At 42.3% G+C, this 12,454-nt stretch overlaps 1 long non-coding RNA gene across 1 annotated transcript in view; it reads left to right on the top strand.

The window, feature by feature from the left end:
• Positions 1 to 4,048: 4,048 nt before the first annotated feature.
• Positions 4,049 to 12,454, top strand: part of LOC137248040 (uncharacterized) — a 319,325-nt gene continuing 310,919 nt past the window's right edge. Inside the window, exons 1-2 of the long non-coding RNA XR_010952019.1 lie at positions 4,049 to 4,180; positions 4,243 to 5,341. This is a non-coding gene — a long non-coding RNA (uncharacterized lncRNA). The remainder of the gene's footprint in view (positions 4,181 to 4,242; positions 5,342 to 12,454) is intronic.

The following is a 12,454-nucleotide window of genomic DNA, read 5'->3' on the forward strand; positions in this document are numbered from 1 at the left end:
ATTTGCGGGGTGATATCGCTGCCGATTACCACATCGATTTTCGATGGTATCGAATACTGTGGATCGGCTAACGGTAAATTGGACAGTTCTTCGAGATCGATGCTTGAAACTCTGACTGTGGGCAAGAACTTAGTTAGCTTCGTCAAAATTATTGCTTGTGCGTCTATCATTTGGGTTAAGTCTGCTGAACAGAATGTTATCTGGCAGACTTTATTGGCATTTTTCACAACCATTCCACCGATTCCAGATATCTGGTGGAGAGACTCTTTTGTGGGTAGACCAAGAACCGTTTGTATACGGGATGATACAAAAGGTTTTTGTGAACCTTGGTCTATTAGGGCACGAATTTTATGAAATTCGCCAGCAAAGTATACTGATACTATTGCTGTGGGTAGTAGGGTGGTTCCATGATTGCTCGAAAAGAGTGTAGACCGGGGTTTTGTCCTGAGACTGTTGGGAGGTGGCTCTTGCGGCGGCTTTCGATGTTGAGGGTCGCTCGTCGCCCGTTCTGCTAGGGGTGCCGGCTTGGGCATTTTGAGCTCTGGGGTTTGGGCTGCAAATGCAGTAGCGAATGATGACGCTTTTGGCAATAAACGCACATGAAACTACTTTTACATTTGTTCTTGGGGTGTGACGTAGACAAACAGTTTTCGCAATAACTATTTTCTCTCACAAATTTGATTCGGTCTGATACCGATAAATTTCTAAACCTAACGCAAGATTTGACTGCGTGGTATTGGTTGCATAATCTATATGAAGCCGTTTTATTGAACTCGGTGTGATATGCATGGGTTTTATTATTATTGGGTTGGCTCGAGTTTTGATTCACCATTCGTGGTGTAAAACTCGAAAATTGGGGCTTCTCCTTGCCTGGTCTGTAGGTATTTAGTCTTTCTACTACCTCGTATCTGCTGGTGAGGAATTTATTCATGTCCTCCCAAAGGGGCAGCTCCTTTCGGGAGCTGAGGGATTGTTCCCATAGTGAAAAGCTTTCACTTGGCAGCTTTGATGAGCACAGATAAACGAGGATCGGGTCCCAGTCCGTTGTCGGGATTCCTTGGGTGTTTAAAGTTGACATGCAATTGTTGATTGTTGTCTGCACCTTCTGGATTTGTTCTCCGTTTTCTGTGAATATTGTGGGCAGGTTGAACAGCGTCTTTAGTTGATTGTCGACGAGTATCCTTTTATTTTCGTTCCTCGATCTAAGTGCTTCCCAGGCAAGCTCGTAATTATCATCGCTCAGTGGGTATTGTTTTACAATAAGTCCTGCTTGCCCTTTAGTTTTCAGGCCTAGGTGGTATAATTTTTGAGCGGGCGATAATTTAGGGTGGTTTTTGAACAAATGCGTGGTGGCAACGGCGCGCACCCACGTATTTGTTAAAGATTAGGTTAAGGCGAAAAAAAAGGAAGAAAATAAAAACACCAAAAAGGGTTTCGTATTAATACAAGGGAATTCACAGTGTTTTTTATTCAATATGTATAAACACAACAAGTGTTAAGGAAATTTATTAACAGATGTTGTGAAAATGAAAATGTTAAAGATATTTTCGGAAATTATTTATGAATTTGACAACTTACGTGAACGGGCGATTACGTGTTCCTTTGCTGGCTGCTGGATCAAAAGAGGACGAGACTCTTTTCCACATGAGCCGATGAACCCACGATACAGCTCCTTCGTTGGGTTTCCCGGCAACAAAGTTGCTGTACCGCGGGCTCACAGCGGTAAAAATCTAAGATACATCCGTACCACCCCTCACACATGCCTGTGTGTATTAGTACAAGCATATGTGGGTGGTAGTAAACGGAGAAAAATAACTAAGAAAATTACGTTACGAGGGAGGGGAGATATATTTAGGCCTGTGGCCTAAACATACCGGCCCCCTTGCCGTAAGCAACAAAGAAAAAATTAAAAAAAAGGGATGCACGTGATCGCACGTCCAGTAAGGCGCTGTAACGAAAGAAGGCAGTGCAGATGCGGACTGCAAGCACTGCACGCCAGATGGTTGACCTCACGTTTCGCTCTCCTGTGGAAAGAGAAAAGAAGTTATTAGATATACGTACGTGGTTTTAAATTCCGTGCTATAATTACTTATTATTAGGAAGAAAACTCCTATTTTTGGCAGGCTCCTGAGACTACCAACCCGAATACGGTCGGTTGGGTCAGGAGACCGCCAACTGTTGTTGCTGGCGTTCCGCTCACCATCTTTTCGGCGTATATATCTGCGCCGAGTGTAAGCCGAATTGGCGATGAGCGGTAGAACTGTGGGTCGGCCAGCCGCATGAATTGGAATGGAGCGGCAATCTTTGGATCTACATTTGATGGCGGACTCAACCGATAGTGGCTTGCAACAATGCTGGATTGAGTGGTCAAGTGTGTGGATGACCCGAATTTCCCGCGAGGGATTATTGTGCATTGCCCTGATCCTTGACGCTCTAACTGTAGGTCGCGCACCAGCTCTGCATCGACAATTGTACTTGTGGCGCAGGGATCAACTATAGCTCGAACCAAATGCAAGTGGCCCCGCGATTCGATCCGTACGACGGCAGTCGGTGCGATGGGCACAAATGGTCGCATGACGGATGGGGTCGTTGTCTGGGATAGGCGTCCCGTTCGGAAGCCGGCTGGTACGGCGTGTAATAGCGCTCGTCTACTGTCGACTTTGCTCGCGTTACTTTGATATGGCGCGGTTTTGTTTCGATTTTGCCTTGTTACGCGTTTAGCCGCTCTGGGCCGACCATGGGCAGCGTTTCCCTTCGATGGTGTGGTATGGAGTTCGTTGTCCTGCTGCCGCCAATTGTCTTGTTCTTGTCGTTCTCTCTTGAACTTTTCCGCCTTCCGTTCATGCTGTAGCAGCGGCCGAAAACTACGCATCCCAAGATTGCTGGTTGAGGGGTTTTGTTCGGTTCTAGCCATTTCTTCTTCCAACTCTGCCTCCTCGACTTGTTGGGCCCAAGACTTAGTTGGTCCCGATAAGTGGATCGACAACTCGTCCTCCGATTGGCTGTCGTCGCCGACGACAATGGTTTCTGCGCGTGCAGGACGTTGGTCCTCGAGGTGAAGCGTAGTATGGTGCTTCTCGTTACACCTTTTGCATCGATATTTACTTTTGCAGTTGTCAACGCGACAAACAATTGGGGCAGTATTTATGTAGTAGGACAGCCCGTAACCTTTCTTCGGGCGACTTGCTTCTGTACTCAGCGCAGAGCCTCATACTATGGTTTCTACCGCAGAGCTGGCAGGCGACGTCGAAGCGCTTGGCGCCCCCCTCTGACTTGTCCAATAGAGTTTCGTAGCGGGTCATGATCTGAAAGAATGTTGATATCATTGATCATGCCCAAATTGAGGTTGGCGGAATGTTGTTTGGGTGGCGTAACCAAAAAAAAAAAAACAATTATCTCTAATATATTATCCAAAAAAAAACATTTTATTGAAATAAAATTTAATTGAAATAAAAAATTAAAGGCCATAAGTGAATACTTATGCGCGCAAAGAAACGAAGAAGAAACGGCTTTAGCACGCATCCATGCGATGTGGCTGGTGCTTTAGTCATTCCCCGTCATTTGACTAGTCATTTTACGGTCATAGGTTATATTCCTAGTCACATTTGCATGGGCGTGATTAGGTTTTGTGACCAAATTTTTGTAGGGATTTTATAATTTATTTTATGTCGGTAGATGTCGCCGAAGTAGTCCTCAAGATTTATTTTTGATTTGTGGTGAACTTTGTTTTCACAACAAGTGGCCTGCCACCATACGGAACGGTTCGAAACCTGGCTGAAAAGATATTACAGAGTTGCACTTCCACCATTCAACATTATTTTTGACGTGTATTGTCGATAATGTTGAAATCCGTGGAATGAAGTATTTTAAATCTCGACCAAATGAATGATTGGCCGAGATATGTAATACGCGACATGTGTGGCGTGTTGTGCTCGATATGTCGTGCGGCATGCAATGCCTGACGTGTAGTGCGTGACGTGGAGTGCGGTGTGTAGTGCATGACGTGTAGTGAATGACGTGTAGTGCATGACGTGTAGTGCGCAAGATGCTTGCGCATGAGGCCTAACGTTTGTATTACAATAATCATTGACAGTCGGACATTAAATGTAGAGATTTTGACATCTGCTACGTTTTTCCATTTCCTGAATGAAAAAAAGTCATTGAGATAAAACACGCGGTGGTGAGTATGGCAGCTAGTAAATTGTAATATTTTCCCTAATTCATTTCTTCTTTTCTTTTCAGATTTTCTCCTCGTGCATAAAGAGACATCAAGCAGCAGCCGGTAGTCCGCAGTAAAACGCAACTTTCAATTGCCATTGCGCGCACGTTATTTCGCTGTGCGCCCACCAAATATAAAATGCCGTTCGTATGCTCCATGCACTTAAATATTGCATTAAGACGATATAGTCGTAGTGAACCAGGTACTCTCGATTCCATTACACGCAACTTTGGCTATCATGTTGAAACACGATTTGTGTTTTATTCATTATAAAATATCAAGCGTTCTTCCAGCTGCTCATGCTGACTTATCTATATTGTCAAATTAACCACCCCGATATTCGAAAGGTCATTAAAAAAAAAAAGGGGGCTGCTGTATATATTTGCACGACTTCTGCTTTTGTTATATTTTTTCTTATTTATTTACTTCAGTTTGGAATGGCAGTTGTAGAGTAGTGGACGCATTAATCTCACGAAACGAGAAAAGATTCGAGACAAACGATAGGAAAAAGTGCTGAATACACAAAATTTGTATTTACACAAGTCTAAGCATCATTTCTAAAGATTCGCTTCCGCGCAGTGCTAATTATGTATGGGGGGATCCGTTTGAACTGGGCAGGGTAGGTCAGCCAATCGGTCGTTCGGTCGCGTGCGTGTGAAATTATGTCATACTGACGTTCGTGTTATAAATAAGTTGGTCGCTTAAAACAAAAAAACAAATAAAATGATGGAGTTGTTTAGTAAATTGCAATGGAAATAATTGGTTTTTGTGATATGAATTCGACCTAAACGTGGAAGGGACAATTTTTGAAGCATTAAAAGTTAAATATATATGTACCTACTATTTGTAGCTCCGCATATAAAGTACAACAAACAAATACCATTTGCTGAGGGTTGAAGTTCGCACTGAATATAAAGAGCAGCTGGAGTAAAAAAAAACATTTGGAGACAGTTCCATAAGCAGTTTGAACTACTTAATATTAAATACGCAATAATATGATAACAAAGCAGTTGATCCGCCGTGGGATGTAAAGCAGCTTGTTCAAGTGGTCCAGTAGAGATATCATTTCTACTAAAGCATACAATGCAATCACCAGGCTGAGTAATGCTGATGGTTCGCTCGGTAAGTCTTTTGTAATTATGTGCTTGTACTGTGTCATTTGTTGTTTCGCACATTATGCGAAAGTTCGAAAGCACCAGCTTCACCGCAAATGTGTACCTCTTCTGTTACCGGATCGCAAGGTTTGCCCTTTCATTAGATTTGTTAGAGAACTCCGTGGCTAGTAGCTTCAATGGTCCGCAATACCCCAGACTTTGTGCTCAAGAGACGTTCCGTAGCATGATGTGTTTTCCCTGAATTAGTGCGGCCAGCGGGCAGCTCGTAACGGACGCGAAACGCTTAAGTCATTCGAAGTACAACAGAACAAATCTATTTGTGCTAAAGCTTATTTAGTGTATGTACGAAATCTGAATAGTTGAAGAATTTGTGGTGGGGTGTGTTACGTACGCATTTTTTTCTAATTAATAATGTGAATTAAGTTGTGAATAAATCTACTTCAGCTGAACGCAAATACAACAAAACCGAAACTTGTGTATGATGCCATGAAATCAAATAGGACAAAGTGAAGAAATGGTTTGATTTTGCTGAGGGAAAAATAATAACTTCCTCCATCCCGTGTGCTTCATTGGTTTTGGATAGTCGGTTGGTGGCTACGTTGCGTATGTGTGGGTTGTGCTTTGTTGCGCGATAAATATATTCTTAGCTTGTACATTGGATGGGATTGATGGCAAACAAGCGCGCCGTATAGGCCTAGCTGGGCCATTAGGCGAATTCTTCGATCATGGCTTGGACTCATATACAGCCGTATTAATACCAACATGCTTGTATAGCATATTTGGTCGGAGTCCTGTATACTCAGTGGCACCCATGCGCATTTATTATGTGTGCTGGGTGGTGTTTTTTAATTTCTATGTTTCACATTGGGAAAAATATAATACCGGTGTTTGTATTTACCATGGGGTTACGATTTGAGCATGTGGGGTTCAACTGGAATGTACTTACTGACATGGTATTATGGTTCAAATTTTGTGAATGAAATGTGTGAACATTTTAATCGCATCTGCTTTAGTGTAAATATGCGACAACCCTCCGCTGCAGAAGCAGAGCAAAATGAACCAGCACGCTTGATCGACATTGGAAAGACGGATTAAGTAGGGAAAATGTCAGCAAATTAGGAGATATACATGTAAATGAAATATAAGCTGTATACTTATAACGTCTACTTACTTGGACATCGTCACAAATCAGAACCAATAAAGTTTCAGCTCTCCTTTTGTATAAACTTTACAACTGTGATCAGTTGCAGAGCATCGCTTAAATAAAGCGCGACTACATTTTGACTTCTACCAGATTATTTGGATTGATATCCTCAAAGCTATTGTTATTTATCGTTGGCTTTTGATTACGCTGCCCAAGTAAGCAATCGATGTGTATGTGTAACAGCAATCAGGCAAATACCCAATTTAAGGAGGCTGGTAATCTTATTGTAATTTAATTTATGTTTTTTAATGCCGATAGGGGTTCTCAGAATTGGTATAGATAGTGCAACTTGCGGAAACCTTTTAGTAAATTATGAAACAACGTGCTGTTTGTGTTAAAGTATAGGAATAAATATGTAATTACTGGAAGTTAAAGGCTGTGCCCAATCTCCTGTTTCCTATCCTTCCCACTTTAACTGTGTATTGTCATTAAAATATGCTCTGACATTACTCTTAATTGTTAACATTAAAAACCAATACAAAGTTCTTGTTCATTGAGGGTAAAATTAAAATTATTTGAATATCGCTCATGATCATTACAATAGTTCAATAACTGCGAGTAATGTTTGCAAATTTCTGTTATCTTATTTTTCTTGGTTGATCCAAAAGTAAAAAAGGAATAAATAGTTTTTACAAGTCTTCATGAAAATTTCAAAACTTTCATTTAAAACTTTTGGAGTACAAAAAAATGGAAGTTTGTAATGATTTTTTGAAAAAAACTTGTTTCCTGAAGGGTGTTTCAGATTTTTTTTTTTTCCATCTAAAAAATTTAATTTTAAACACTTGTACGGAACAAACAACTGGCAACACTCTGGACATATTCGTTTATGTGTGGTTCTTAGATGCTCTCTTAACTACACATGTACGCATGGATGTGACATCCATGAATTTGTAAAATGTCGTTTCCACTTGGTCTTCTTTGAGGGCGTGGGTGATAACTATGTAATTGGATGAAGCAACATGCGAGCTAAGAAGGAAATACGCGGATTCCTTCTTTAAGGCAAACCGTAAGACGAATTTTCGTTTCCTCAAGTTCTTTGTAACTGGCGGCGCGGGTAGTACATTGGAGCACATTCAGCCTTCTGAATCTGTCCTGATAATCTTTGTTGAGTGAGTTATGAATATGATACTTGTTAAGATTTAACTTTCCATTGAAGATCTTATTTTGTATGAGATGTGAAGAATAAACATATGGTGATCGTATCAGAACAATTTGAACAATTACGTGGTGGCACCAGCGCACCCACGCAATCGTTGGGAAAGGTATTATGTGGCAGACAGTGTATCTGCGTTAGGGTTTTGTTGCCCTCGTTCTGGGGAACGAGAGCTGGGTTATTGGTTTGTTGGCCTCGTTCGGGGTGAACGAGAGCTGGGTTATTTGGGTGAAGGAGTGTGGGCTATTAAAGTTCATTTTCGTTGTCGTTGGGCGGTAGTAGCACCAGTTTCGCGATTGGTCTGCTAATTTGTCCCTTAATTGTATTGACGTCAACAACACGTACACGGTTATCGGAACCTGGATGTGTGTTGACGATTCTCCCCATTCTCTACTCGTTTGGTTGTAGGTTATCCTCCTTGATGACGACTAGGTCCCCGGGTTTTAAGTTGGATTGTGGGTGTTTCCATTTATACCGTTTCTGGATCTCGGTGAGATATTCCGATTTCCATCTTTTGCAAAAGGTTTGATGAAGGGCTTTCATCTTTTGCCATCGGTTTACAATTGAGGCAGGGTTTTCACTACAGTCGAGTTCAGGTGGAGCTAGAAGATGCCCACCTACGAGAAAATGGCCAGGAGTAAGCGGCTCCAGGTCGGAAGGGTCGTTGCATGAGGGACTTAGAGGTCTCGAGTTGAGGCAGGCCTCAATTCGACATAAGAGGGTTGTAAACTCTTCGAAAGTATATTTATGATCGGACGCGATCTTTTTAAAATGGGTCTTAAAACTTTTTACCCCCGCTTCCCACAAACCTCCCATGTGGGGAGCGCTCGGCGGTATAAAATGCCATTCTATAATGTGAAGGCTATATTTAGTCAACGTTGCGTCCCTTGCTTCACGCAGAAATGCTTTAAACTCGGATCGTAAAGATCGAGAAGCTCCGACAAAGTTAGTACCATTGTCGGAGTAAACGTTTTTTGGACAGCCTCGTCTGGATACGAATCTGGCGAAGGCAGCTAGGAAGGACCCTGTACTAAGGTCGTTTGTCGCTTCTAGATGGATGGCTTTCGTCGAAAAGCAGACAAACAGGCAAACGTATCCTTTTGAAATTCGACATCCCCTCCCTCTGTAGGATTTTATATCGAATGGTCCCGCGAAATCTACCCCGGTGTTGGTGAAGGCCCTAGAAAAGGTGGTGCGCTCCTTCGGAAGGATCCCCATAAGTTGCGTTTGTGTCCGCTTCCTGTAAATAGTGCAGACTTTGCAGTTGTGTATAACCGACCTTATCATTATTTTAACACGTGGGATCCAGTACTGAGTGCGGATATGACGTAGCATCAGCTGGTTCCCTCCATGCAGGGTGGTCTCATGAGAGGATTGGACTATAAGTCTGGATAACCTGCAAGTGTAAGGAAGAATAATGGGATGACTTTCATTATGGGACATGTCTTTCGATGCCCCTGTCCGCCCCCCAGTTCGAATGATGCCTTCTTCATCTATATATGGGTTCAGGGGTAAAATCTCACTCTTCCCATTTATAAGTTTTCCTGACTTCAAATTTGCGTACTCTTCTTGATAATGTTGCCTCTGGCATATGGTTATCAATCTTCGTGTTGTTTTTTCTATTTCGTCAGGAGCTATCGAATGAGAATCCCTTTTAAAGGAGGCTTTAGTTGTTGGGTGCGTATTCTGGAAAAACCGAAGAATATAGGATATAACCCGCAAGGCCCTTAGTAAATCGGAAAACCTATCTAGAATATCAAAGTTATTTTTGACCGAAGTTGTATGAACTTTCACCCTCTTTTCCTCCATATTCGTATTGTAATCTTCTTCTTGTGTTGGCCAATTTTCGTTGTCTTCTTGTAACCAAGAAGGTCCCTGCCACCACAAAGAATTGTCGATTAGATCCGAAGCGTAGAGGCCTCTGCTCGCCAAATCTGCAGGATTTGACGCGGAGTCTACGTGCCGCCATACCTTGCCTCCTACTTTATCGATGATTTTAGTTATTCGATGTGCCACAAACGTTGACCACGAACATGGTGGTTTTCGGATCCATGCCAGTACTATAGTCGAATCTGTCCAAAGGGTTACTTTAATGTTTGAACGTTGCATATTTTCTATGACCGACTCTATAATTTCTGCAAGTAGGACTGCGCCGCAGAGTTCCAGTCGTGGCAATGATATGGTTTTGACCGGGGCTACTCTCGTTTTGGCCATCCACAGGTTGGTGAAGACTTGATCCTTTGTTTGTACCTTCAGGAAAACAGTGGCGGCATATGCTTTTTCCGAGGCATCGCTGAATCCATGTATTTCGACATTGTCCTTCAATGTGTAGTGAACCCATCGCGGTATGCGTATATCGTTGATCTTTTCGTAGTCCGTCATGAATGATTGCCACCGATGTAGAGTAGTTTCAGACACATCTTCATCCCAGCCTGTCCCTTCCAACCAAATATTTTGCATTATTATTTTGGCTACAATTACGACTGGTGCCAGCCAGCCAAGAAGGTCGAAAAGTTTTGCGATCGCAGAAAGTATTGACCTTTTTGTTACGGCGTGGTTATTGTCAAAGGGTTTCGCTGTGAAGTAAAAGTAGTCGAAATGGGCTTTCCACCTGATACCGAGTGCTTTTACCATGCTGGTGTCTTCAAACTCAAGAAAATCCTCGCTTAATAGGTGTTGCTTCGGTATACCCTGTAGGATTTTCTTGCAGTTGGACGTCCATTTTCGCAATGGGAAACCTGCCGATTGCAATGCCAATGATATTTCGTCCCTTGCCTTGATTGCAATTTCGATGCTGTGTCCACCGGCGAGTACGTCATCAACGTACATGCAATTTCGCAGTATATCTGCTGCCATTGGATGCGATGTCTCCACGTCATCAGCTAGTTGGTGCAGCGTTCGAATCGCAAGATACGGAGCACAATTAACCCCAAAGGTTACCGTTTTCAATTCACAAATGTTAATTGGGTTTTTGGGGCATTTGCGAAATATGATTCGCTGATATTTTGTTTGGTCTTCATTGACCCATATTTGGCGATACATTTTCTCTATGTCGCTGTTAAATACGTATTTGAACAGCCGCCAACGTAGTATAAGAATTGTCAGGTCGGATTGAAGAATCGGACCTGGATATAAGGCATCATTTAGACTTTTGCCATTAGTGGTAGGACAAGATGCATTAAATACGACTCTGACTTTTGTCGTTGTACTTCCGTCCTTTATAACAGCATGGTGAGGTAGGAAGTAACAGTCATTTGAGTCTGGCGAAATATTGCCTATTTGTTTCATGTGCCCTAAAGTTTCATATTCGGATTAATGAGGGGCCTAAGTTAAACTCTTTCCTAAAGGGTAAGGAGACTACGTATTTGCCATCGTTGTTCCGAACTGTTGTGGATTTGTATAGCTCCTCGCAGTAAGTGTCATCGTTATTGATGCTCCTTTTCTTTGGAATTTCCTCTATCTCCCAAAAAGCCGCAAATTGTTTATCTAAAGTGACCTCATTGAAATACGAAACTAGGGTCTTATTTGTATCAACCGCATCTGTCCGACCTGTCAAAATCCAGCCGAAGACCGTTTCCTGTGCTATTAATGTGTTTAGCACGTCCTTCCTGATACCGCCTAGCATAATTTGGGGGTATATGTCTCCGCCCAGAATTAAGTCGACTGGCTCATTGACAAAGAATCTTTTGTCAGCCAGTACTAAGTCAGGGAATGCTTGCCTAGTCATTGCGTTTATTTGGCAAGTTGGAAGATTCCCTGTTAATTGTGGTAAAACCAGCATGATCGTATTGATCTCGATTAATGGGTCTGTTGGTGACCGCAATTGTATGTTGCACGCTTCTTTTACTTGTGCAGACATTGTATTACTGATGCCCGAAATTTGGGCATGCAGGTGTTTGGATGGCAGATTAATTCTGCGCTTTAGTTTCTCGGTAATGAATGAACATTCAGATCCCGAGTCTATTAGGGCTCTCGCCGAATAGTCAACACCATTAAAACGAATATTGACCTGAGCTGTCCCTAGTAATACCCCTTTATTTGTGTTTGCGAAACATGAGTTCACATTATTAATCGGAGCGTTTTCTCTTTCAGCATTGCGTCGTATTTGAGCTTCCCGTGAGGTAGATGCTCCGATAGTGTCAGGAGTATTTGTTGGTTTTGGCTGATTCGAAATATGAAGCAGCGTATGATGTCTTAAATGACATGTGGCACAGTTCATTTGACTGGTGCACTTTGTCACCGAATGGCCAGCAGAAAGGCAGTTTATACACCCACGGCTGCTCTTAATTTGTTCAAACCGTTTATTGGGTGTTAAACATAAGAACTTTTCACACTTTGAAATTCGATGTGCAGGACTTTTGCACATCTTACACGTAGGTTTGGCTACTGTTGCACTTGCCTGGTAGGACCCTAATCGTTTCGACGATGTATCTGCCGAGGAACGAGAAGCATGTGGCTTAGAGGGTTTTGAAACCGTATCCCCTCTTATATCTACGACAGTTTCCAACGTTTGGAATCTGCTGGATAAGAATTTATCCATATCTGCCCATTTTGAAATTTCTGTTTTATTTTCTATGGTTTGTTCCCATAGAGCCAGTGTGGTTTCTGGCAGTTTTGTGGAGCACAAATACGTTAGAATTGCATCCCAGTTTGATATGTCAATCTTGTGACATTGAAGCGCTGAGATACAATTGTTTATTTCACGATGCAGTTTTTTAATGCAGCTACCGCATTCGCTCTCAACTGCTTTTAAACTAAAAAGA

Source organism: Eurosta solidaginis, chromosome 4, assembly GCF_040869045.1.
Source record: "Eurosta solidaginis isolate ZX-2024a chromosome 4, ASM4086904v1, whole genome shotgun sequence".
In the NCBI taxonomy this organism is placed as follows: Eukaryota; Metazoa; Arthropoda; class Insecta; order Diptera; family Tephritidae; genus Eurosta; species Eurosta solidaginis.